This window comes from Danio rerio, chromosome 4 (assembly GCF_052040795.2).
Source record: "Danio rerio strain M-AB ecotype USA chromosome 4, GRCz13ab, whole genome shotgun sequence".
NCBI lineage: Eukaryota > Metazoa > Chordata > Actinopteri > Cypriniformes > Danionidae > Danio > Danio rerio.
This window is the reverse complement of record NC_141024.2, coordinates 69299467-69322459: the sequence shown is the minus strand read 5'-3', so window position 1 is coordinate 69322459 and position 22993 is coordinate 69299467. Positions and strand designations below refer to the sequence as shown.

At 38.5% G+C, this 22993-nt stretch overlaps 3 long non-coding RNA genes across 3 annotated transcripts in view; 1 reads left to right on the top strand and 2 right to left on the bottom strand.

Moving 5' to 3' along the window:
* The window catches only part of LOC148682376 (uncharacterized), a 147695-nt gene that overhangs the window by 88784 nt on the left and 35918 nt on the right, over nt 1–22993 (bottom strand). The gene's annotated exons all lie outside the window — the stretch shown is intronic.
* Nucleotides 847–12022, top strand: LOC148682377 (uncharacterized). The gene is made up of 2 exons (XR_015942993.1): nt 847–11215; nt 11694–12022. It is a non-coding gene; the product is annotated as an uncharacterized LOC148682377 (long non-coding RNA).
* Nucleotides 11049–21177, bottom strand: LOC147845259 (retrovirus-related Pol polyprotein from transposon 412-like). The gene is made up of 4 exons (XR_015484387.2): nt 20914–21177; nt 12506–20568; nt 12267–12373; nt 11049–11922 (listed from the first exon to the last, which is right to left on the bottom strand). It is a non-coding gene; the product is annotated as a retrovirus-related Pol polyprotein from transposon 412-like (long non-coding RNA).

Genomic DNA, 22993 nt, shown 5'->3' with positions numbered 1-22993 from the left:
ATCAGTAAAAGAGCTAGATAAATATGACCTGATGGCCACCAACTGACGAGTCCTGCCATAACTTATTTGTCGTAGCCTGTTTATTTTTATGCCTATTTATCTTAGTTATTACCCGTCCCTATACCTAACACTTCAAATTTCAACGGCAACGGCTCGGGCTCCTATACAGATTCTATAGGGAATCCCTGCACGTCTAAATATGATGCTGAAGGGGTGCAGCGGGTGATTTAAATAATAATAATTTTAAAAAATCAGTAGAAGAACTAGATAAATATGACCTAATGGCCACCAACTGACGAGCCCTGCCATAACTTATTTATTGTAGACTGTTCATTTTTATGCCTATTTATCGTAGTTATGGCCCATCCCTATACCTAACATGTAAAATTTCAACGCCTCGGGCTCCTGTACAGATTCTGTGGGGAATCCCTGCACGTCTAGATATTACGCTGAAGGGGTGCAGCGAGTGATTTTTAAAATAAAATACAAATCAACAGAATAGATAGACCTGACGGCCACCAACTGACTAGCCCTGCCATAACTTCTTTATTGTAGCCTGTTATTTTTTGTGCCTATTTATCGTAGTTATGATCTGTCCGTAATATACCTAACACGTCAAATTTCAACGCCTCAGGCTCCTGTTCAGATTCTATGGGGAATCCCTGCACGTCTAAATATGACGCTGACGCTCAAAAACTTACGACAAGGGTTCCTGACCAAATGTCAGTATATGACGAGTTGGGAGTGAGAACGTGTTGGCTTTTTTCATGTGTACCTGCTAGATATTTAAATTCTTTTCTCTCTCTCTGCCCCAGACTGAGCACCATGGGTGGGATATTTGCCTGCACGCTGATCAGCGAAAGCTGATTGGCTGCCTGTATGTGGCTTAGAGAAAGTTGATTGACTGCCTGTTTGTTTAAACAGTCTCTTGACAACAGAGGGAAACATTTGTGGACAGAAGATTCATTTGTCTTCTTCAGTCTCTTCAGAGGAATATAACATTGTTTCTGTGCAATCCCTGATTGTATAATACCTTCAGTCAAGGCTGGCCCCGAAGTATTTTTACATTTTTTTATATTTGACTGCACAAATCTTCTCAGTACATGTCAAACGAAGACATTCCCTCAATTACTAATAGATCTCGGATTTCTTTACCTGTTTGCGTGAGTTTTTGGAATATATTTAAGTGACAGAATGGTAGAAGTTTTAAATACATTCCTCTTATAATAAAGTTGGTGAAGTCTCTACTCATAACTGCTCTCCACTAAATCACAACTTGCTCAATCTAATAATAATATTTCCCCAAATGCTCTTTACTGTATTCAGTCTGAAGAAAGTCATTTGCTTTGGGAGTATACTTATTATCAAGTGTTTTGCGTTGACTTTACCAGTTCTCCTAAAAATGCTTTTATCCAAACTTTTGTATCCTTTAAAATTGTATTTTTAGTTACTCTTTGAAACTAGCCTTCTTACTATACATGCATTTATAGCTTCTTTCTACATTTGGCATCCAGAGATTTTAAAAAGTATGTGAACTCTATTAATTACTCAAAAACATCAGAATGTTATTTCACATTATGTCCATATAGGACTGATTCAATCTTGTATGTTGGATATCAAAAGCACTTTATAGTGATAATGACCCAGTTAGTGGAACTAAAACATGAAGTAGTAATGGGTACTTTTTACTTAAAGGGCACCTATTTTACCCCTTTTCAAGATTTAAGATGAGTCTTTTGTGTCTCCAGAATGTGTCTGTAAAGTTTTAGCTCAAACACCCATCAGATTATTTGTTATACATTTTAGAATGTTGGGATTTTCTGCTTTAAACACGTAGTCTTAGTGGATTATATAAATTAAACAAAATTTTTTAAAATGTTTGGATTAAAAGTTTTGATCAACTTCAAATACTGAATGTCTGTTTATGTGAGAGAGATAGCAGATATTGTATGAAGTGGAAAATGAAGGAGAAATGTATCATGTCATGACTGCAACATTGAGTGGCAAAAAAAGCTAAACAAAAAAAGACTTTGCCAACAGATTAAAAACAAATCTTGATTATATTATTTCTGAAACTCAGTCTGGGTTTATAAAAGGCCGCCATGTTTCTAATAACATAAGATTGGTTTTGGATTTGCTGATTCTATGTATTCAAATGGTCTCATTCTTTCTCTTGATTTTTATAAAGCCGTTGATACGATTGAGCACCAGTTTCTGTTTAAAGCATTGAGGTTATTTGGATTTGGGAATACTTTAGTTAACACTATGGATTTGTTTTATAAAGGAATCAATAGTTCAGGGATTGTTAATTTTAATACTTCTAATGGATTTGATATTTTGTGTGGTATTAGGCAGGTCTGTCCAATCTCTTCCTTTTTATTTTTATTAGTTACAGAGTTTCTATCCTTAAGCATTGTGCAAAATCAAGATTTGAAAGAAATTTCTGTTTTTGGGAGGAAGATTAAGATTTTACAATTGGCAGATGACACCACTTTATTTTTAAAAGATAACTCAAACATATCAAATTTAATTTTTAATTTCTGACTTCTCAATTGTTTCTCGTCTAAAGCTGAATATCTCTAAATGTGAGAAAATGCCTGTTCATAATTTGAATTATGAATATATAGAAGATATCCCAGTTAAATCCACAATGAAACGGTTATTTATTTATGTTATTGAAAAACTTTTAGTGAGACAGCACTTTTTTTTTTTTTGTGTCTAGGATCACCAAAACTAAAAATATTCGTAATTCCTGGCTACAATGGGACCTGTCATTATATGGAAGAGTTTTTTTTTGGTCCAAGGCAGAGGGTCTTTCTCATTTTGTATATCCAATGTTATCTTTATTTGTTGAAAACAAAATGGCAAAAGAAATTAATACTGTTTTCTAAAACATAAATAAAATGTATCGGGAAGAACAAACCTCATAAGTTTAAAAAGGATGTTCTTTCTAGTAGTAAAGTAGAAGGGGGTGTAAATTTCTTAGATTTTTCTGACATCATATACATTTTTTAAATTATTTGGATGATTATTTGGAAGAGATGCCTAACCAATCCAACACATATTTGTTTTTTTTTTATTCCCAACTACTTTTGACAAAATTGGTAGTCTTTTGTTTCTTCTTAAATGTAATTATCTTCCCTCTAAGCAATGTCTGCTTGCTTGGAAGCTTGGTTACGTTCTCAATTTTTCTCCCTACCAATTTTTCTTATGGAATAACTGAGATATTACAATAAGAAACAAATTGTTATTTTTCCAAAGTTGGTTACAAAATAATATTAACTGTAATCTTTGCTTGTTTGATGATGCATGAAACATTCTTTCATATGAACAATTTATAACCTACCACTGTTTTCCAACTCCTCCTAACAAATGTAATAAAGTTGTTAAGGCAGTATCACGTGGTTTAGGTCACCTAGTTAAAACTCACTGTAGATTTTACTCAAGGAGCTCAGTGAATATTCATTCTCCTTTGCTTTTAGAAGGTGTTAGTCTGTTAGATAAGAAACGAAACAATAGCGTTGTGTGTCAAATTTTTCAATTTAAAAGGAAAATTTATTTTAGAGGAAAGTGTTACTGGAGGTCTTTGGTTGAGGATATAGACTAGAACCTGGCTTTTACCAGGGTAATATTGCATTTCCAACAAGGCAAAAGAAATACACTTTAAAATTGTACAGAAAATCTACCCTGTAAAATTCTAGTATTTCCAATTTTTTTTAAATCGACAGCCCCTGTTCTTTCTGCAAACAAGCAGAGGAGACACTTGTACATATGTTTTTTGATTGTCCAATATCTAAGCAATTTTGGTCTCTCCTAAATTTTCATATATCTGCTTTTGCCAATGCTGTGAATTGCTTTAATCTAAAAGACATTATTTTTATTATAATAACCCAAAAGCTAAATACCTTGAACACATCATACATTTTTTTTTATCTTATATGGCAAATTTTTCAGTCACAAACAGAAATTTGCAAATAATTACTCGTCATTTGCTCATTTTAGAATAGAATTTAACTCCCTCCTTAAATCACTTTATCTTATTAACAATAATTAAAAAAAAAAACAGTGTGGTTCAGGTTTTAGTGTTTAAGTTCAGTTCAGTTCAGTTTAGCTCAGTTCAGTGTGATTTAATCATTACTGAGAGTTCGAACACTGAAGAGCAAATTCATCGATGCGTAGCTCTACCAATCCTGAACCATGCGAGGCAGTGGCGACAGCGGAGAGGGAAAAAAAACTTCACCTGATGGGAGTGAAGAAAAAAAACCTTGAGACAACCAGACTCAGTTGGGCACGACCATTTTAATTTCTCCGCTGGCCAAAAGTCTTGTGCAGAGCTTCATTCGCCGTGGTTTAGGCTGGAAGATGGCCTTAGCGAAGACTCGTCTGTCCCTGGAACGTCGCTGGAATCCGACTCATGTTCTCCACTCCCCACGACCATCAGCGCAGCAGCAGCTCAGGATATGGCCTGGTCCCGGATATGGAATCCTTGGGATCATCACGTCGCTGGTCTTGGATCCAATCAGTGACTCCGCATAATCTGAGGACCTCGGGATGAGTATCCCCAGGTAAAAATAGAGAATAAAGAGAATAATTAGCGTAGCTGCTGTTCATAGTGTATATAAGCAAGATGCAGAAGCCAGTGTGGAGCCCGCTAGGTGATGCATTGAGTGTATGCTTTACTAAACAGATAGGTCTTTAATCTAGTTTTGAACTGGGAGAGTGTGTCTGAGCCTCGGACGTTATCAGGAAGGCTATTCCAGAGTGTAGGAGCCATGAAAGAGAAGGCTCGACCTCCTTTACTTGATTTTGCTATTCTAGGTACTACCAGAAGCCCTGAATTTTGAGATCTTAAAGAGCGAGTTGGTTTGTAGCGAGACAGAAGGTTGGTTAGATAAACAGGAGCTAGATTATTTAGAGCTTTATAGGTGAGAAGTAATATTTTAAATTCAATACGAAACTTAACAGGCAGCCATTGTAAGGAGGATAAAATTGGGGTTATATGATCATATTTTCTAGACCTGGTCAGAACTCTGGCTGCTGCATTTTGTACTAATTGAAGTTTGTTAATAGAGGATGCTGGGCAGCCAGCAAATAGAGCATTACAGTAATAGAGCATTACAGTAATCCAGTCTCGAAGTCATAAAAGCATGGACTAGCTTTTCTGCATCTGAGATGGATAGCATATTTCGTAATTTAGCGATATTTCTCAGATGAAAGAAGGCAGTTTTTGTGACATGGGATATATGATTTTCAAAAGTTAGATTGCTGTCTAATATGACACCCAGATCTTTTATAGTAGAGCTAAAACTAACTTTGTATCCCTCTAATTGTAAATTGAGTTGCGAGATCTGCTGTGTGCAAGATTTAGGCCCAATAAGTAATAATTCTGTTTTGTCGGAGTTTAAGAGAAGAAAATTGTTGGTCATCCAGTCTTTGATGTCTTTGATACACTCAGTTAGTTTAGAAAGTTCAGACGTCTCGTCAGGTTTAGTTGAAATATATAATTGAGTATCATCTGCATAGCAGTGAAAGCTGATCCCATGACTTCTAATAATGTCTCCCAGAGGTAGCATGTAAATTGTAAACAGTAAAGGGCCTAAAACTGATCATTGAGGCACCCCATACTTTACTGGGCTGACTTGTGAAGGCTGTCCATTAATTTTCACAAACTGGTAGCGGTCAGTTAAGTATGACTTAAACCATTGTAGAGCCTGTCCCTGGACACCTGTAGACTTTAAGCGATTTATGAGGATATTGTGGTCAATGGTGTCAAATGCCGCACTAAGATCGAGTAAAACTAATAGCGAGACGCACCCTCGGTCAGCAGCTAAGAGTAAATCATTGGTTATTTTCACTAAGGCAGTTTCTGTACTGTGGTGAGCCCTGAAACCTGACTGAAACACTTCAAAAATATTGTTTGTCTGCAGAAAAGAGCATAATTGAGTGAAAACAACTTTTTCTAGTATTTTAGACATAAATGGAAGATTTGAAATAGGCCTATAGTTAGCTAAGTTGTTGGTGTCTAGTTGCGGTTTCTTAATAATAGGCTTAATAACAGCTAGCTTGTAAGAGTTTGGAACATGGCCTATAGATAAAGAAGAGTTGATAATGTTAAGAAGAGGTTCTCCTATAGCAGGTAGCAACTCTTTCAGTAATTTTGTTGGAATTGAGTCCAGCATACACGTAGCTGGTTTAGAGCTATTTATAATTTTTACTAACTCTTCGTGTTCTATGATTTTGAAGCAGTGTAAGTTATTATTATGATTCAATTAAATATTTACAGGATTTGGAGTATAAGCCAGTGCAGAAAGTTTGGGATCTCCTATTTTCTGTCTAAAGCCTTCTATTTTATCACTGAAAAAATTCATGAAGTCATCACTACTAATTTGCGGTGGAGTAGTTTGTTCCAAGGATGACCGATTATTTGCTAATTTAGAGATGGTGTTAAATAAAAATCTAGGATTGTTATGATTATTTTCTATCAGTTTGCGCAGGTGCTCAGTCCTGGCAGATTTTCGAGCCTTCCTATAGCTGGTGATAATGTTTTTGTACGCAATTCTAAAGACCTCTAAATTAGTTTTTTTCCATTTACGTTCCAGGGCGCGGGTTGCTGTTTTGAGCGCACGAGTATGACTATTATACCATGGTATAGTTTTAATCTCTCTAGCCTTTTATAATTTGATGGGTGCCACAGTATTTAGTGTGCTAGTAAAGATGGCATCCATACTGCTGGTTACTACATCAAGATCATTTGAGTTTGCGGGTGCATTACGAAATAGAGAGAGATCAGGTAAGTTATTTATAAATTCATCTTTAGTTGACGGAACAATAGTTCTACTAGGGCGGAGTATTGGAGCGGGTTTGCTGATTTCAGGTAAACACAGCTTATTTAGTAAGAGGTAGTGATCTGTAATATCATCACTTTGTGGTTTAATGTCTACGTCAATAACCTCGATTCCATAAGACAGAATTAGATCTAATGTATGCTTTAAGCGATGGGTTGGACCCACAACGTTTTGCTTTATCCCAAGTGAGTGTATTAAATCCATAAACGCGAGCCCTAATGTATCGTTAGCGTCATCTATGTGGATGTTAAAGTCACCTACAATTAGCATTTTATCAGTTTTGACTAGTAAGTCAGAAATAAAATCAGAAAATTCTTTTAGAAAATTGATATAGGGTCCTGGGGGTCTATATATGGTGATTAAAAAGAGAGATAACATAGGTTTTTGCATAGTATCTGAAAGCTGAACATTAAGCGATAATACTTCAAAGGAGCTAAACATAAGTCATTTTCTCTAATTAATATTAAGGAAATCACTAAAGATTGATGCAACTCCACCACCACGACCAGTTTGACGAGCCTCATGTTTATATAAGAATCCTGGAGGAGTTGCTTCATTTAAGCTAATATAGTCATTTTGTTTCAGCCAGGTTTCAGTGAGACAGAGTGCATTAAGATTGTTTTCTGTTATTATTTCATTAATGATAAGTGCTTTAGGTGCGTACGCCAGGTTTCACGCTCAGAATATAAGGTATATAAGGTTTCCATACCATACATTTGACCAGCTAAACATTAAAGCACAATTTGCAGCAGTCGCCTCTTTTCCCAACGTAATCTGAGCTATCTACCACACGCACATTGCTATAAAGACACTATCTGAAGATGAATTTGCATGCGTGAATCAGAAACATTTACATTCAATAAATGTGCAAATAAAATATGATGCTTATTGATATGAACTTATTGATGATTCCTACTTGTCTTTCTCGTGATAAATAGTTGGCAAAATCTGATATGTAGCGGGGGAAAAAACAAGAAAGAGCTCATTAGATGCTGGATTCGAGCCGAGTTCATGCTCAAACATATCAATTCTTGATCACATGCGTCTTACGAGTAGCACCACTGAGACTGTTAAACGTCCTGCAACATTTTACAGATATAAACCACACTATTTCTTTTTTTAACACACTCAGTGCGATGTTCAGACCCAACTGTGTTGACCGCATCAGCTAAACTCTCCCACTCTATTTTTTTCTTTTGTTGTTAATTCCGGAGAACAAACTTGCAAATAACACCGCTTTTCTCCGGTCTACCTCCAAAAGCAGCACCTCCAATTCACATTCTGTTCAAAGTTTCTCTTTTTGCTTGCTTTGCCATTACTTTTTCGTTGGGTTTTGCCATTAGCATAGTCATTAGCATATTCATACGGGGGAGGAGGCAGGGAGGGGTTTTGTGCTCGTGCATGTTGCGCTCAGTTTCACGTTCATTCAGATGTACAAAAGAATATGCGTGAGATTCGGCGTACGCAGTGTTTCATACATCTGAATTTTTTTCTGCGTACGCACATTTACAGCTTTGTGCGTACGCAATGTTTTAGTAAGATTTCCACGCAAGTCTTCGTACATGAGGCCCCTGATGTTTAGGAGACCAAGCCTTACGAAATTTATATTTTCACTTTCTACTGGTTTTTCTGGTTTGATTCTTAATAGATTTTTTCTGGAGCACACAGTACGTTTATTTCTTAATCTAATAATACGAGGAAGAGACACAGTCTCTATAGAATTTGCCAGATATGCGTTACTGATGTTTAAGTGGGACGAACAAGAGTCTAGGTGGCTATAATGTGAATTTTGTGAATTTTTACCTGCTAGTCAGATGGTGCGAAGTAATCTGGAGATGTTGTCCGACAGGAGTTCAACTCCGGCTCGACTGGGGTGCAGGCCGTCAGCACGGAAGAGCCTAGGACGCTCCCAGAAAAGATTCCAGTTATTAGCAAAGAGCAATTTCTGTTCTTTACACCATGTTATTAGCCATTAATTCAGAGCTAAAAGTCTACTGAACCTTTCATTTCCTCGGCGGTAGGTAGGAAGCGGCCCAGAAACGATGATCTGCGTGGCGGGCGAGGTGCGTCGAACCGCCTCGATCAGGTTCCTGAAGTCCTTCTTCAGGATCTCCGACTGCCTGAGCCCGGTGTCGTTTGTCCCCACGTGGAGGACAACGGCACCAGGGCTCTCGGCAGCACCCAGGATGGTTGGAATCTGTGTAGAAATATTTCTCAAACGGGCACCAGGAAAGCAGAAAGTACGTACTTTATTACCTTTTGAGGAGGCGGCACGGACGTGACGAACAATCGAGTCACCGATGATGGCCACATCGGCACCCGACTCACGGAGAGGGGAGAAGCGGTTTTCCGTGGAGATCTCGAACACGGGAGGAGGAGACGTTCTGCCCCAGGATCTGGCAAGCACCTTACGCGGCTGCACCCAGGCGCCGTGGTAGCCGGGTGTCGGTGTGAACGACGCCTGGCCGAGCCGCGCCCCGGGTGCGCTGGGCCTGGACAGAGAAGGACGCGGGTTGAGGTAGAGGGAATGATGTGGTTGTAATTTCCACGTACCTTAGATGATGAGGCGGCCTTAGCGTTAGGCACAACAAGCAGTTGTTCCTGCAGCCGCGTCCACCTCATCAGAAGTGCCCGGATCTGGGGCTCCACTTCTTCCAGCTCCAGCTCCAACGCCTCCATCGATGCTTCTCCTGCACACAAGGACAGAGACGCAAGCGACATTTTACGGGGTAAAGAGCAAAGCCAGTATGTCAAAAGTGTATGGTAAAAGAGGTTGGTAGCTTTAGCTGACCAGCGGCGCTAGCAGGCTAAATCTACAAACAACAGGCGGATGCTCGAGGGACAGACCGTTTTAAAGCAGTTTTGTTTGTATACATGTATTAAGGGTTTGTTCACCCTAAGTAGGAGAGAAAAATAGTTAGCGAATGAGGAAGAATTTTATGATTAAGATTTAAATTGCGAGTAAATAGCGAGTCCAAACTTCAAGAAAACGCAGTAGGCGACCGAACGGAGACAGTGACGTCAGTGACGTCACTCGAGCCCTTGTAGGTGTACTGTGTTTTACAGGGCATTATGTCTTACGTAAAAACGACTTTCAAAGAATTCCAATTTGTCAGCAGATAGTGTCGCCACATATAATATTTTTTGCATAGTGGCTTGCTGGTCTAGGAGTATGATTCTCGTTCATGCCATGAGAAATCCTAGGTTCAAATTTCAGATGAACCCTTACAGTTGTCTTTTGTTTTGTAAGGGCCTTTTTTCTGAGAATGCCAGTTTGTCAGCAGATAGTGTTGCTATGTAAAGTGGCTGTTTTGCAGTTGCTCGTTGGTCTACGGGCTTGATTCTCGCATAAGGTGCAAGAGGTCCCGTTTTCAAAGCCTGGACGAACCATTGCAGAAGTCCCGGGTGCAAATGAAGCAAAAGCCCTGCTTCAATGTTTGTAAGATAAGGATTTGTGACCATCTGTTGCTTCTGATGTCTTGTGATATATTCAAGCTTTTGTGGCTTGTTGGGCTAGGGGTATGATTCTCGCTTAGGGTGCGAGAGGTCCCGGGTTCAAATCCCGGACGAGCCCTTGCAATTGTTCTGTTGCTTTATGGCTTTCATAAAAAACGTTTTTCTGAGAATGCCAGTTCGTCAGCAGATAGTGTTGCCATATAAAGTTACTGTTTTGCAGTGGCTCGTTGGTCTAGGGGTATGATTCTCGCTTAGGGTGCCCTTGATTCGTTAGAGAAAGTTTTCTGACTATCTGATGCTTCTGAGGCCATGTGAAACTGTATCAATTTAGTGGCTCGTTGGTCTAGGGGTATGATTCTCGCTTCGGGTGTGAGAGTTCCCGGGTTCAAATCCCAAACGAGCCCTTGCAGATGTCATGTGTTTTACAGGGCACTATGTCTTTCATTAAAATGTCTTTCGAAGAATTCCAGTTTGTCAGCAGATAGTGTCGCCACATAAAACATTCATTTGCATAGTGGCTTGCTGGTCTAGGCGTATGATTTTCGTTCATGCAATGAGAAATCCCAGATTCAAATTTCGGTTGAGCCCTTACAGTTGTCTACTGTTTTGTAAGGTCGTTGTGGCTTATGTAACCCTCGATACACAAATGTATTATAAGCTTTTAATCAATGGACCAGATGCTCAGAAGTCTAAATTCCTCCAAAGAGAGAGAAGATACAACAACAGTGAAGGACTCGGACACAGAGGTAAGAATAATAAAAGATTGTATTGTAAAATGTTCACAGAAATATAAAAAAATAAAAATAAATAAATAAATCAAATTCTAGATTTTTTCACACTTATCTAATGACCTCAATCTTATTTACACTCTCTAATAACACTTCTCTTTCTTCACAGGCTATATCACTAATAAGGTAAGTTAATATTGTTATTTTTCTGTTTTTTCTATTGTTAAGGCTAATATTATATTTTGGTTACTATTATAACAATAATATAATATTAATATGCTAATAACAGTACTATATTAAAGGTTTGCAAGTGTAAGTTAATAATACAATATTAAAATTGTATTATTATTTAACATATAATCAAGATTTCCCTTCTTAAACCAGTTAACCTCTCTCTATAAAGATTCAAAAATTGCAACGAATGAACACTCTAAAGGAACAATGTACAAATAAAATAAAAATGAAAATAAAACATTCACTTAAAACATTTCAAAATGTTCCAAAAGTCCAGTAAAGGTGATAAACTTTCAAAAAGATTCTTTTGCAAAACAACTAGGTTGCAAATTCAGTTCCAGAGATCCAGGATGTTGCACTTGTGAGTGTGTTGTAAATTTACACTCCTACCATATCGCTGAATAGGTTTTACTTTGTATCTTTACAACAGGTGTATCCAAAGAATCCACTTAATGGGAGGCTCGCCAGTCCAACTCCACAATTAGACACGCCGATGGAAGTTGAGACAATCCAAATCCAGAAAAGAGTTCAAACTTCAATTAATTCGAATCCAGAGCAGATCACATCCAGCAACTGACGTCAATAGAACATCTCACCGATGAAAAACCAGAAGAAGATGCACAAACGAACAAAACCAAACAAAAAAAAAAAAACCTGGCCTTGAAAACACAAGGCCAAAGAAACCATTAGCATTTTACAGTGTATGCATTATCATAGTTTAACACATTTCTAAATAAACAGCAACAGTAAATAACCATGTATATGCTTTTCTCTGCTGAATTTCTGTGTTTTTCCTATTTCTCTCTCCTATTTGACATTTTCTTTTTACAAATGACAGCATTTTACTTAAACTTTCTCACTTAAACTTTACACAATCACTTGTATAATACTCTGTATAATACTGTTTTTACTAGACCAAACAAATGGTTAATTTATGAAACACATTTTTTACACTAGTTTAAATTATGTTATAATGAAAACAATAAAAAAAACACGAACTCACCAAGGAAATCATTCAAAATCAAAATGAAACAAACAGGAAAACTCCAGGTGGCACTCGTGTGCAGATTTCACTCTCAGAGACAAATCTTGTTTTTTTCTCTCTCAATCCTTCATTAAAAATATATAATTGAAATCATGTCAGCATCTTATTAATGGTCAATTTTCACAGTTAATACGCATTAAAACATTAAAAGATGTAAATCTAATAGTTATATTACTTTTATTAATATAACAACTTACATCTCTGCTTTCCCTTGCGAACACTGAATCACCATAGCAACGGTAAACACAAGCTAACAGACAAGCGAGATTTGTTATTGTTTGGAAAGCTGATCTGCTGCTATAGTGTAAGGCACGATGATGTCATTCTAAAGCACTATTCCCTTGAATGCTGTATAATACTCTATTATAAATTATTTATATAAGTAAATAATTTTAATGTATATTATTTAATCGAGTATTCTGCCAATGTTTTTCCTTATATTTCTATTTGCTCTATTGCTGTATACTACCCACTAGTAACCTGGGTTACACATTCCCCCCCTGAATTCAGGCACGTCCTCGGGCATGTACGGGGTTGGGTTGTCACTGCAATTGGAAAAGGGTCTGGCACAACAAAGGCCTGATCTCTAGTGAGTATGGGTTCTTCTAACGATGTGGTAAAGGCAGAACTCAGACCTTGTAGTAAGGACTGAATGACTAGTGTCAAGGGATTTCCTAGTTTATGATACTCAAGCTTATTAGGAGGTCTACATTGCCTTTTTGAGCGTCTAGGGCCACTGGTATCTAGGTCTTCATCCACTATTGGCTGGTTACTTGAAACATTTCTGACATGAGGATTTTGATCATTAGAATGGGGTACATCAACAGGATCTAATTCAAGCGCCTTTCTATGGATCTGTACTTCAACACTATTTCCACTTCTTTCAGGTTCAATTTCTTTGGGGTCAATATCAGCAGGGTTCAGCACAGGTAAGAAATTCTCACTGACATCATCTCTTTGATTTTCAGTTAAGTCTTCTTCTAATCTGGAATCAGGTAAGGTTTCTTTTTCAGGGTTCACTACGACAGGGAGTGGTTCAATGGGCTCCATGCCAGGTAAGTTCCTTACAAGCACTGGACTTTGTGATGAAGGTAACACAGTCGTTGTAATGGATTCCAACTGGCGTCCTGCATTTCTAATATATAGAGAGTCATCCTCAGATTCTGACTGATCACTCATTTGATGTTCTTTGGGAGCAAATTCTAGAGCAGAGCTAGACCTGGTTCTGGGCTTACGTTGAACATTTGGAGGACTCATTTCTTCAATTTCATTTTCAGACAAATATCCACAAGGTCGAAGTAAGTCTCTGTGTAAAGTTCGAACTGGACCAGTCTTTCCGTCAGGCTGGACTACATACACTGGGAGATCTCCAGCTTTACTGATAACTACATAGACATCTGGTTCCCATTTGTCTGCCAGTTTGTTCTTGCCTCTTAGCCTCAAATTTCGCACAAGGACTTTATCTCCCACGTCAAGAGTAGAAACAACCACATGTTTGTCAAATCTGCGCTTGTTACGTTGGGCTACTTTTGCAGAGTTTTTGATGGCAATTTCATAGCTCTCTCTTAAACCTTCTTTCAGATCTTTTACATACTGAGAGTGGGATTTGGTAGAACGATCCACAGGTAACCCAAAGGCTAAGTCGACTGGCAGCCTGGGCTGTCTACCAAACATAAGTTCATAGGGAGTGTATCCTGTTACATCATTTCGAGTGCAATTGTAGGCATGCACCAAAGGCTTGACAAACTCCTTCCAGCATGACTTCTTTTTGTTTTCAAGAGTACCCAACATTTGGAGAAGGGTCCTATTGAATCTCTCCACTGGATTTCCTCTTGGGTGGTAAGGAGTAGTTCTCACTTTGTGTATACCTGCGACGAGACATAGCTCTTTGATGAGGCTTGACTCAAAATCTTGTCCTTGATCACTGTGCAGTCTTTCCGGAAATCCATAATGTACTAGAAAGTTTTCCCATAAACATCTAGCCACAGTCTGCGCCTTCTGGTTTCTGGTAGGCACAGCCACCGCATATTTGGTGAAGTGATCTGTAATAACTAATATATCTTTGGTGTTACTCTGATCTGGCTCTAAAGACAAGAAGTCCATACAGACCAACTCCAATGGTCTGGTAGTCTTGATGTTCATCATTTCAGCTGCTTTTTCAGGAAACGCTTTTCTACGTACACATCTCTCACATGTCTTAATTTTCTCTTCCACAGATGATGACATTTTTGGCCAAAAGAATCTGGTTCTGACAAGGTCAAGTGTCCTCTCCATGCCCATGTGTCCCATATCATTATGGAGACTCTTCAACACTGTTCCACGTAAAGCTACAGGTAAGGCTAATTGATAGTGAGTGCTTTCCTGATCTTGCTTCTTCCTATAAAGCAATCCATCCCTTAATTCTAATCTGCTCCATTCCCTTATCCACAGAGTAACAGCAAGCGATTGGTCTTTTGAACTAGAAGGTTTTTCATTCCGCTGTAAACAATCAATAATGAATTTGAGATCAGGATCCATTCTCTGCTGTCTCTTTAACTCTTCGTTGGACAGGTAAGGAATGACTGGAAGACCATGCTCATTTTCTTGTTCAAACTCATTTGGTAATACATCTGCATGCAGGGCTAAGGACTCAACAAGGGCAATGGAAGGATTGGAAAATTTGCATTTATCTGAGGAATTTCCAATCTGATATCGATCACAGATGGCTTTTATGGCCTCTGGGAGGATAAGAGAATCTTCAACTCCAAATTCATCTAAATGATGAAGGGTAAACTGTTTAATTCTCTCTCTCTCTTTCTGAGATGCAGGGTCATCTAAAAGCTCACCATGTGGTCGTCTTGAAAGGCCATCTGCATCACAGTTTTGACTTCCAGCCCTATACTGGAGCTTGAAATTGTAAGTGGACAGACTTGACAACCAGCGATAACTGGTAGCATCAAGCTTTGCAGATGTCAGAATGTAAGTTAAAGGGTTGCTATCAGTTACGACCACAAATTCTGTTCCATACAAATAGTCACTGAATTTAGATGTGACTGCCCATTTAAGAGCTAGAAATTCTAGCTTGTGAGCTGGATACCGGCTTTCACTTCTTGTCAACCCTCTGCTTGCACAAGCAATGACCCGCATTTGTCCCTCTTGTTTCTGGTATAAGGCTGCCCCAAGCCCAGTGGTACTGGCGTCAGTATGCAGAACATAAGGAAGCTTTGGGTCTGCAAATCCCAGAACAGGTGCAGAGGTGAGTTTCTCAATAATCATGTCAAAGGCCTGTTGACAGGGCTGATTCCATCTGTCTCCGAATTCCTTTTTGGGGTCCAGATATTGCTTATTCTTGTTCTCTTGTAGGTGACGTTTTTGAAGAGGTGGATACCCTACTGTAAGGTCATTAAGGGGTTTGATTATTTTGGAATAATCCTGAATGAACCTCCTATAGTATCCAGAAAATCCCAGAAAAGATCTTAATTCTTTGAGATTTCTAGGTCTTGGCCAGGTTTTTAGGGCCTCGATTTTCACTGGATCAGTCTCCACTCCATTTTCTGATACAATATGACCAAGGTATCGAACAGAAGTCTGGAAAAACTTGCACTTTTCAGGTGATAGCTTCAGTCCATATTCTTTGAGCCTTTTCAAAACGTGCATCAGCCTTGATTCATGCTCTTCTAAACTTTCAGAGAAAATGATCAGATCATCGATGAAGACCAACACCTCTTTCCTATTCAAGTCACCCATGCATCTTTCCATCAGCCTTTGAAACGTACTTGGGGCATTGGTAATGCCTTGGGGCATCCTATTGAACTCCCAGAACCCCAAGGGACACACAAAGGCAGTTTTACTTTTGTCAGCTTCCTCCATCTCAGTCTGATAATATCCTGATTTTAAGTCAAGGACAGAGAACCATTTCGAACCAGTTAGTGCTGAAAAGACCTCTTCCAGATTTGGCAGGGCATAGGCATCTTTAATGGTTTGTGAGTTCAGCTTTCTGAAGTCAATGCAAAGACGTACAGAATTGTCTTTCTTTTTTACAACTACTATGGGGGAGGCAAAGGGGGATTCTGACTCTCGGATAATTCCAGCTGCTAACAAGTCTTGCAAATGTTTTCGTACTGCATCAATGTCCTGAGGATGTATGGGTCGAGGTCTGTGTTTGAAAGGAGTCTCATCATTAAGCTTTATTCGGTGAGTGACTTTGTTTGTATGTCCATAATCTAAGTCATGCAAGGCAAAGACTTCAGGCATGGAATTTAATTGATCCATTATTCGTTTCTTCCATTCAGGTGTCAATGGGGAATTTTCAAAGTCAAATTTGAGATTGGAACAAGCAGAAAGTTCTTTATTCACAGTGCTGGAATTTACTTGCCCACTCTTTATTACTTCTTGGACTGCCCGCATTTCAGCAACTATAGTTCTGGGGTAGATGGTAATGTCGGTCTGAGTTTCATTCCGTAACACAACTGGTAACTGTTGATGCCTTTTGCTGGGTAAGGAATGCAAACAGCTGGCAACTAGCAAACCACCAGGTAAAGCGGGTGAAGTTGGTGACTCTAGAGCTACACATTTCCCTAAATGAAGATAATTAACTAGAACATGTCCATCAAGAACCACTGTACATCCTGCAGGTACTACCTCTGGAACATGTCCCTTGAATTTGATACAGCCCACTACATCAGCACTTGCTTGTTTGTATCTTGTTTCTAAAACTTTTTGTACTGCACGGTAACCATGGAAGTTTGATTGAGGAAAGGAAGCAGATTGTTGGACATAGTTACTGTAAAGAGCATCTAATGAATTTGTGCCAATTAGAACTTGGGGAGTGTTCATCAAATCTGGGACTACCAGGGCTAAAGTGGGCACTTCTGTCTCTGTTCCAAGGAACTCTCTGGGAAACTTAAGAGTCAATTCCACATATCCAAGATAAGGCACTGTTTGACCATTTGCCCCTTCCACTTCCAGCAAGTTATCCAATGATTTAAGTGGACAATTTGATAAATTCTCTTGATAAAATGACCAGGGAACAGTAGTTACTTGGGACCCTGTGTCCAGAAGGCAGGAAACTCTTTTATTACCAACAGTTATTTGGGCAGTACACTTCACTCCCACTAATCCTCTTGGTAAATTTCTCAAAGGGGCTGCGTCACACGCATTTTGGTTGAACAATTGTTTACGTTTCTCAGGGCAATTATTATTTCTTTTAGTCTCTGTATGCCCCTCTACAGAGACCGTCCTCAGTTTAAAGGATTCATGATTGCTACATGTTGGGTATCCCACTGGGCTTGTCGCTTCCTTAACTTGCGTTTTTTCTCAGCAACTCTAGTAGGGTCAGGAGCATTACTACAGCTGCTGGCAAGATGACCATCTTCCGCACATCTAAAACAATACCCCGGACGAGGTCTACTTTCAGGTAGTTTACTAGCTCTGTAACAATCTGTTGCTCTAGGTTCAGGCAGCAAGTTTCTGGTGCGGTTTCTATACATATCAGGGGCAGTCAGTTGAACCTTTAAATCAGCAATCTGTCTCTTTAAGTCAGCCGTTTCAGTTGCTTCTACATCACTTTTAATTTTTGGAGTGGCTGTAGTTTGCATGGCTGTAATCTGTGCCTGTAACTCAGTGACAACATTTCTCAGCTCACTCACTTCATCTGGTTTTGCATTTTTTTTCTTTTCTTTCTGGCTTGAAGGCTTTTGCAGTGCAACAACTTGAGCTTGAAGTTCACACACTTGCTTTGCGAGAGATGTGTCAGTTTGATCATCCTGCGTTTCACATTGGTGGGCAGATATCTGGTGAGCTGACAGTCTGAATTTCAAGGGGGCAGGATAGTGTTTATTTAGCCCTAAATGTTTTCTCATTCTTTCTTCTTTAGAGGCATTTTTATCTTCTTCTGTACGGATGAGAACTACTAATTCTGCAAATGAAGGAGGAGTGGCTTTTCTCCTTTTTAATTGAAGGTCAGTAATGAGGGAACTGTCCCAACAGCCGCGACAAAACTGCTTTAGAAGATATCGGTTTCTCTCTTCTTCAAATATCCCACCTCGTCGAATAGCTGTGCTTAAGAGAACTTGTAATCTGTGCAGATAAATTGAAGGCTTCTCACCATTGTTTTGGAAGCTATTCATAAATCTGGCTAATAACTCATCTCCATCTTCTACAGAGCCATATACAGACTCCAGCAATTCTAGATATACTGCAGGTAAACTGTTAGGTGAGACATGTTTAACAATATCTGCAGCAGGGGGAAGCAGACTGTCTATGATTTTTCTGGCTCGATTTAAGTCAGATATAGAAGGATCTGTCAGTAGGAGATCAACACTGGCACGCCAAGTGTCAAAGTCTGGCTCATTAACAGGTCTAGGAATTTTTCCAGAGAAAGATCGGAGGCGAAAAGAGGTATGGTGCATTGGAGCTGTGTCATTTGTGCGGACAATGTGCTCAACTACTACCTTTTGCACGCTAGGAGGATCAATTATGTCCATGGTAAGTGCTGGATGGGATGAAACTGTTACTGTGGGTTTAGTACTTCTATAGTTAAGGCTTTCCTTGGACAGGTTTTTTGAATTTGTAGATTCAACTTCATGAAATGGTGAAATTCTAGATGTAGGAAAAGCTGTTTGTTCAGTAATCATACTTTGTGATATGACTGGGGACAGCAGTCTATTTGGTGAACTGACTGGGCTACGATCAAGTATTTGAGAACGTGCTGCATTTGGAAATTCAAGCTTTTTATCCAAAACAGGTAGTGACTCAGCATGAGAAGGACCAAATTTAATTTTCAGTAACTCTGTTTGGAGTACTTCCTCAATGGATTTCCCACTAAAACTAGCAATGTTTTGCAATTCCTCCAGATATCCATTAGTAGCACTATCACTAGCAATATGGGGGTAGATGCAGCTTAAAGCACGTACCATAAAAGTGGTACTTGGGTTTGACATACTAACTACAGTTAAAGGCAAAAGAGGCATCAATGTTTTCATCGCGGAGTTATGTGTAAACTCTATGATAGCATGTCGATGAAACTCACAGTCAGGGTCATCAATTAGAAGATGTCGGTTAATACTACCATATCTTAAAAGCCATGACTCTAAATCTGAGTCTGTTTCAGTCAGTGTCATTCCACCCACAATTACCGTTTTTGAGATATTTACATTCTCTTTTTCTATGATATCCATGACGTTAAAGTTCTCTCCGATTTGTAATATTTATAGTGAACTCGAATACTGTAATTAGACACTGTTGTTGCAATCTCTCTCCTGGCTGGCTCTCGCCACTTTTTGGTATGTAACCCTCGATACACAAATGTATTATAAGCTTTTAATCAATGGACCAGATGCTCAGAAGTCTAAATTCCTCCAAAGAGAGAGAAGATACAACAACAGTGAAGGACTCGGACACAGAGGTAAGAATAATAAAAGATTGTATTGTAAAATGTTCACAGAAATATAAAAAAATAAAAATAAATAAATAATCAAATTCTAGATTTTTTCACACTTATCTAATGACCTCAATCTTATTTACACTCTCTAATAACGCTTCTCTTTCTTCACAGGCTATACCACTAATAAGGTAAGTTAATATTGTTATTTTTCTGTTTTTTCTATTGTTAAGGCTAATATTATATTTTGGTTACTATTATAACAATAATATAATATTAATATGCTAATAACAGTACTATATTAAAGGTTTGCAAGTGTAAGTTAATAATACAATATTAAAATTGTATTATTATTTAACATATAATCAAGATTTCCCTTCTTAAACCAGTTAACCTCTCTCTATAAAGATTCAAAAATTGCAACGAATGAACACTCTAAAGGAACAATGTACAAATAAAATAAAAATGAAAATAAAACATTCACTTAAAACATTTCAAAATGTTCCAAAAGTCCAGTAAAGGTGATAAACTTTCAAAAAGATTCTTTTGCAAAACAACTAGGTTGCAAATTCAGTTCCAGAGATCCAGGATGTTGCACTTGTGAGTGTGTTGTAAATTTACACTCCTACCATATCGCTGAATAGGTTTTACTTTGTATCTTTACAACAGGTGTATCCAAAGAATCCACTTAATGGGAGGCTCGCCAGTCCAACTCCACAATTAGACACGCCGATGGAAGTTGAGACAATCCAAATCCAGAAAAGAGTTCAAACTTCAATTAATTCGAATCCAGAGCAGATCACATCCAGCAACTGACGTCAATAGAACATCTCACCGATGAAAAACCAGAAGAAGATGCACAAACGAACAAAACCAAACAAAAAAAAAAAAAAACCTGGCCTTGAAAACACAAGGCCAAAGAAACCATTAGCATTTTACAGTGTATGCATTATCATAGTTTAACACATTTCTAAATAAACAGCAACAGTAAATAACCATGTATATGCTTTTCTCTGCTGAATTTCTGTGTTTTTCCTATTTCTCTCTCCTATTTGACATTTTCTTTTTACAAATGACAGCATTTTACTTAAACTTTCTCACTTAAACTTTACACAATCACTTGTATAATACTCTGTATAATACTGTTTTTACTAGACCAAACAAATGGTTAATTTATGAAACACATTTTTTACACTAGTTTAATTATGTTATAATGAAAACAATAAAAAAAAAACACGAACTCACCAAGGAAATCATTCAAAATCAAAATGAAACAAACAGGAAAACTCCAGGTGGCACTCGTGTGCAGATTTCACTCTCAAAGACAAATCTTGTTTTTTCTTCTCTCAATCCTTCATTAAAAATATATAATTGAAATCATGTCAGCATCTTATTAATGGTCAATTTTCACAGTTAATACGCATTAAAACATTAAAAGATGTAAATCTAATAGTTATATTACTTTTATTAATATAACAACTTACATCTCTGCTTTCCCTTGCGAACACTGAATCACCATAGCAACGGTAAACACAAGCTAACAGACAAGCGAGATTTGTTATTGTTTGGAAAGCTGATCTGCTGCTATAGTGTAAGGCACGATGATGTCATTCTAAAGCACTATTCCCTTGAATGCTGTATAATACTCTATTATAAATTATTTATATAAGTAAATAATTTTAATGTATATTATTTAATCGAGTATTCTGCCAATGTTTTTCCTTATATTTCTATTTGCTCTATTGCTGTATACTACCCACTAGTAACCTGGGTTACACTTACACAGAGGCCTTTTTTCTGAGAATGCCAGTTTGTCAGCAGATAGTGTTGCCATATAAAGTTGCTGTTTTGCAGTGGCTCGGTGGTCTAGGGGTATGACTCTCACTTAGGGTGCCCTTGATTTGTTAGAGAAAGATTTCTGACTATCTGACGCCTTGTGAAATTGTCTCAGTTTTATGGCTCATTGGTCTATGGGTGTGATTCTCGCTTCGGTTGCGAGAGGACCCGGATTCAATACCCGGATGAGCCCTTGTAGGTGTACTGTGTTTTACAGGGCATTATGTCTTTCGTAAAAACGTCTTTCAAAGAATTCCAATTTGTCAGCAGATAGTGTCGCCACATAAAATATTTCTTGCATAGTGGCTTGCTGGTCTAGGAGTATGATTCTCGTTCATGCCATGAGAAATCCTAGGTTCAAATTTCGGTTGAGCCCTTACAGTTGTCTGCTGTTTTGTAAGGTCGTTGTGGCTTACACAGAGGCCTTTTTTCTGAGAATGCCAGTTTGTCAGCAGATAGTGTTGCCATATAAAGTTGCTGTTTTGCAGTGTCTCGGTGGTCTAGGGGTATGACTCTCACTTAGGGTGCCCTTGATTCGTTAGAGAAAGATTTCTGACTATCTGACGCCTTGTGAAATTCTCTCAATTTAGTGGCTCATTGGTCTATGGGTATGATTCCCGCTTCGGTTGCAAGAGGACCAGAGTTCAATACCCGGATGAGCCCTTGTAGGTGTACTGTGTTTTACAGGGCATTATGTCTTTCGTAAAAACGTCTTTCAAAGAATTCCAATTTGTCAGCAGATAGTGTCGCCACAAAAAATATTTCTTGCATAGTGGCTTGCTGTTCTAGGAGTATGATTCTCTTTCATGCCATGAGAAATCCTAGGTTCAAATTTCAGTTGAACCCTTACAGTTGTCTTTTGTTTTGTAAGGGCGTTGTGGCTTACACAGGGGTCTTTTTTCTGAGAATGCCAGTTTGTCAGCAGATAGTGTTGCCATGTAAAGTGGCTGTTTTGCAGTTGCTTGTTGGTGTACGGGCTTGATTCTCGCATAAGGTGCGAGAGGTCCCGTTTTCAAAGCCTGGACGAACCATTGCAGAAGTCCCGAGTCCAAATCAAGCAAAAGCCCTGCTTCAATGTTTGTAAGATATGGATTTCTGACCATCTGTTGCTTCTGATGTCTTGTGAAATATTCAAGCTTTTGTGGCTCGTTGGTCTAGGGGTATGAGTCTCGCTTAGGGTGCGAGAGGTCCCGGGTTCAAATCCCGGACGAGCCCTTGCAGTTATTCTGTTGTTTTACAGGGCATTATGGCTTTCATAAAAAAACAATTTTCGAAGAATTCCAGTTTGTCAGCAGATAGTGTCAGCACATAAAACATTCCTTTCCATAGTGGTTTGGTTGTCTAGAAGTATGCTTTTCGTTCATGCTGTGAGAAATCCCAGATTCACATTTCGGTTGAGCCCTTACAGTTGTCTGCTGTTTTGTAAGGGCGTTGTGGCTTACACAGAGGCCTTTTTTCTGAGAATGCCAGTTCGTCAGCAGATAGTGTT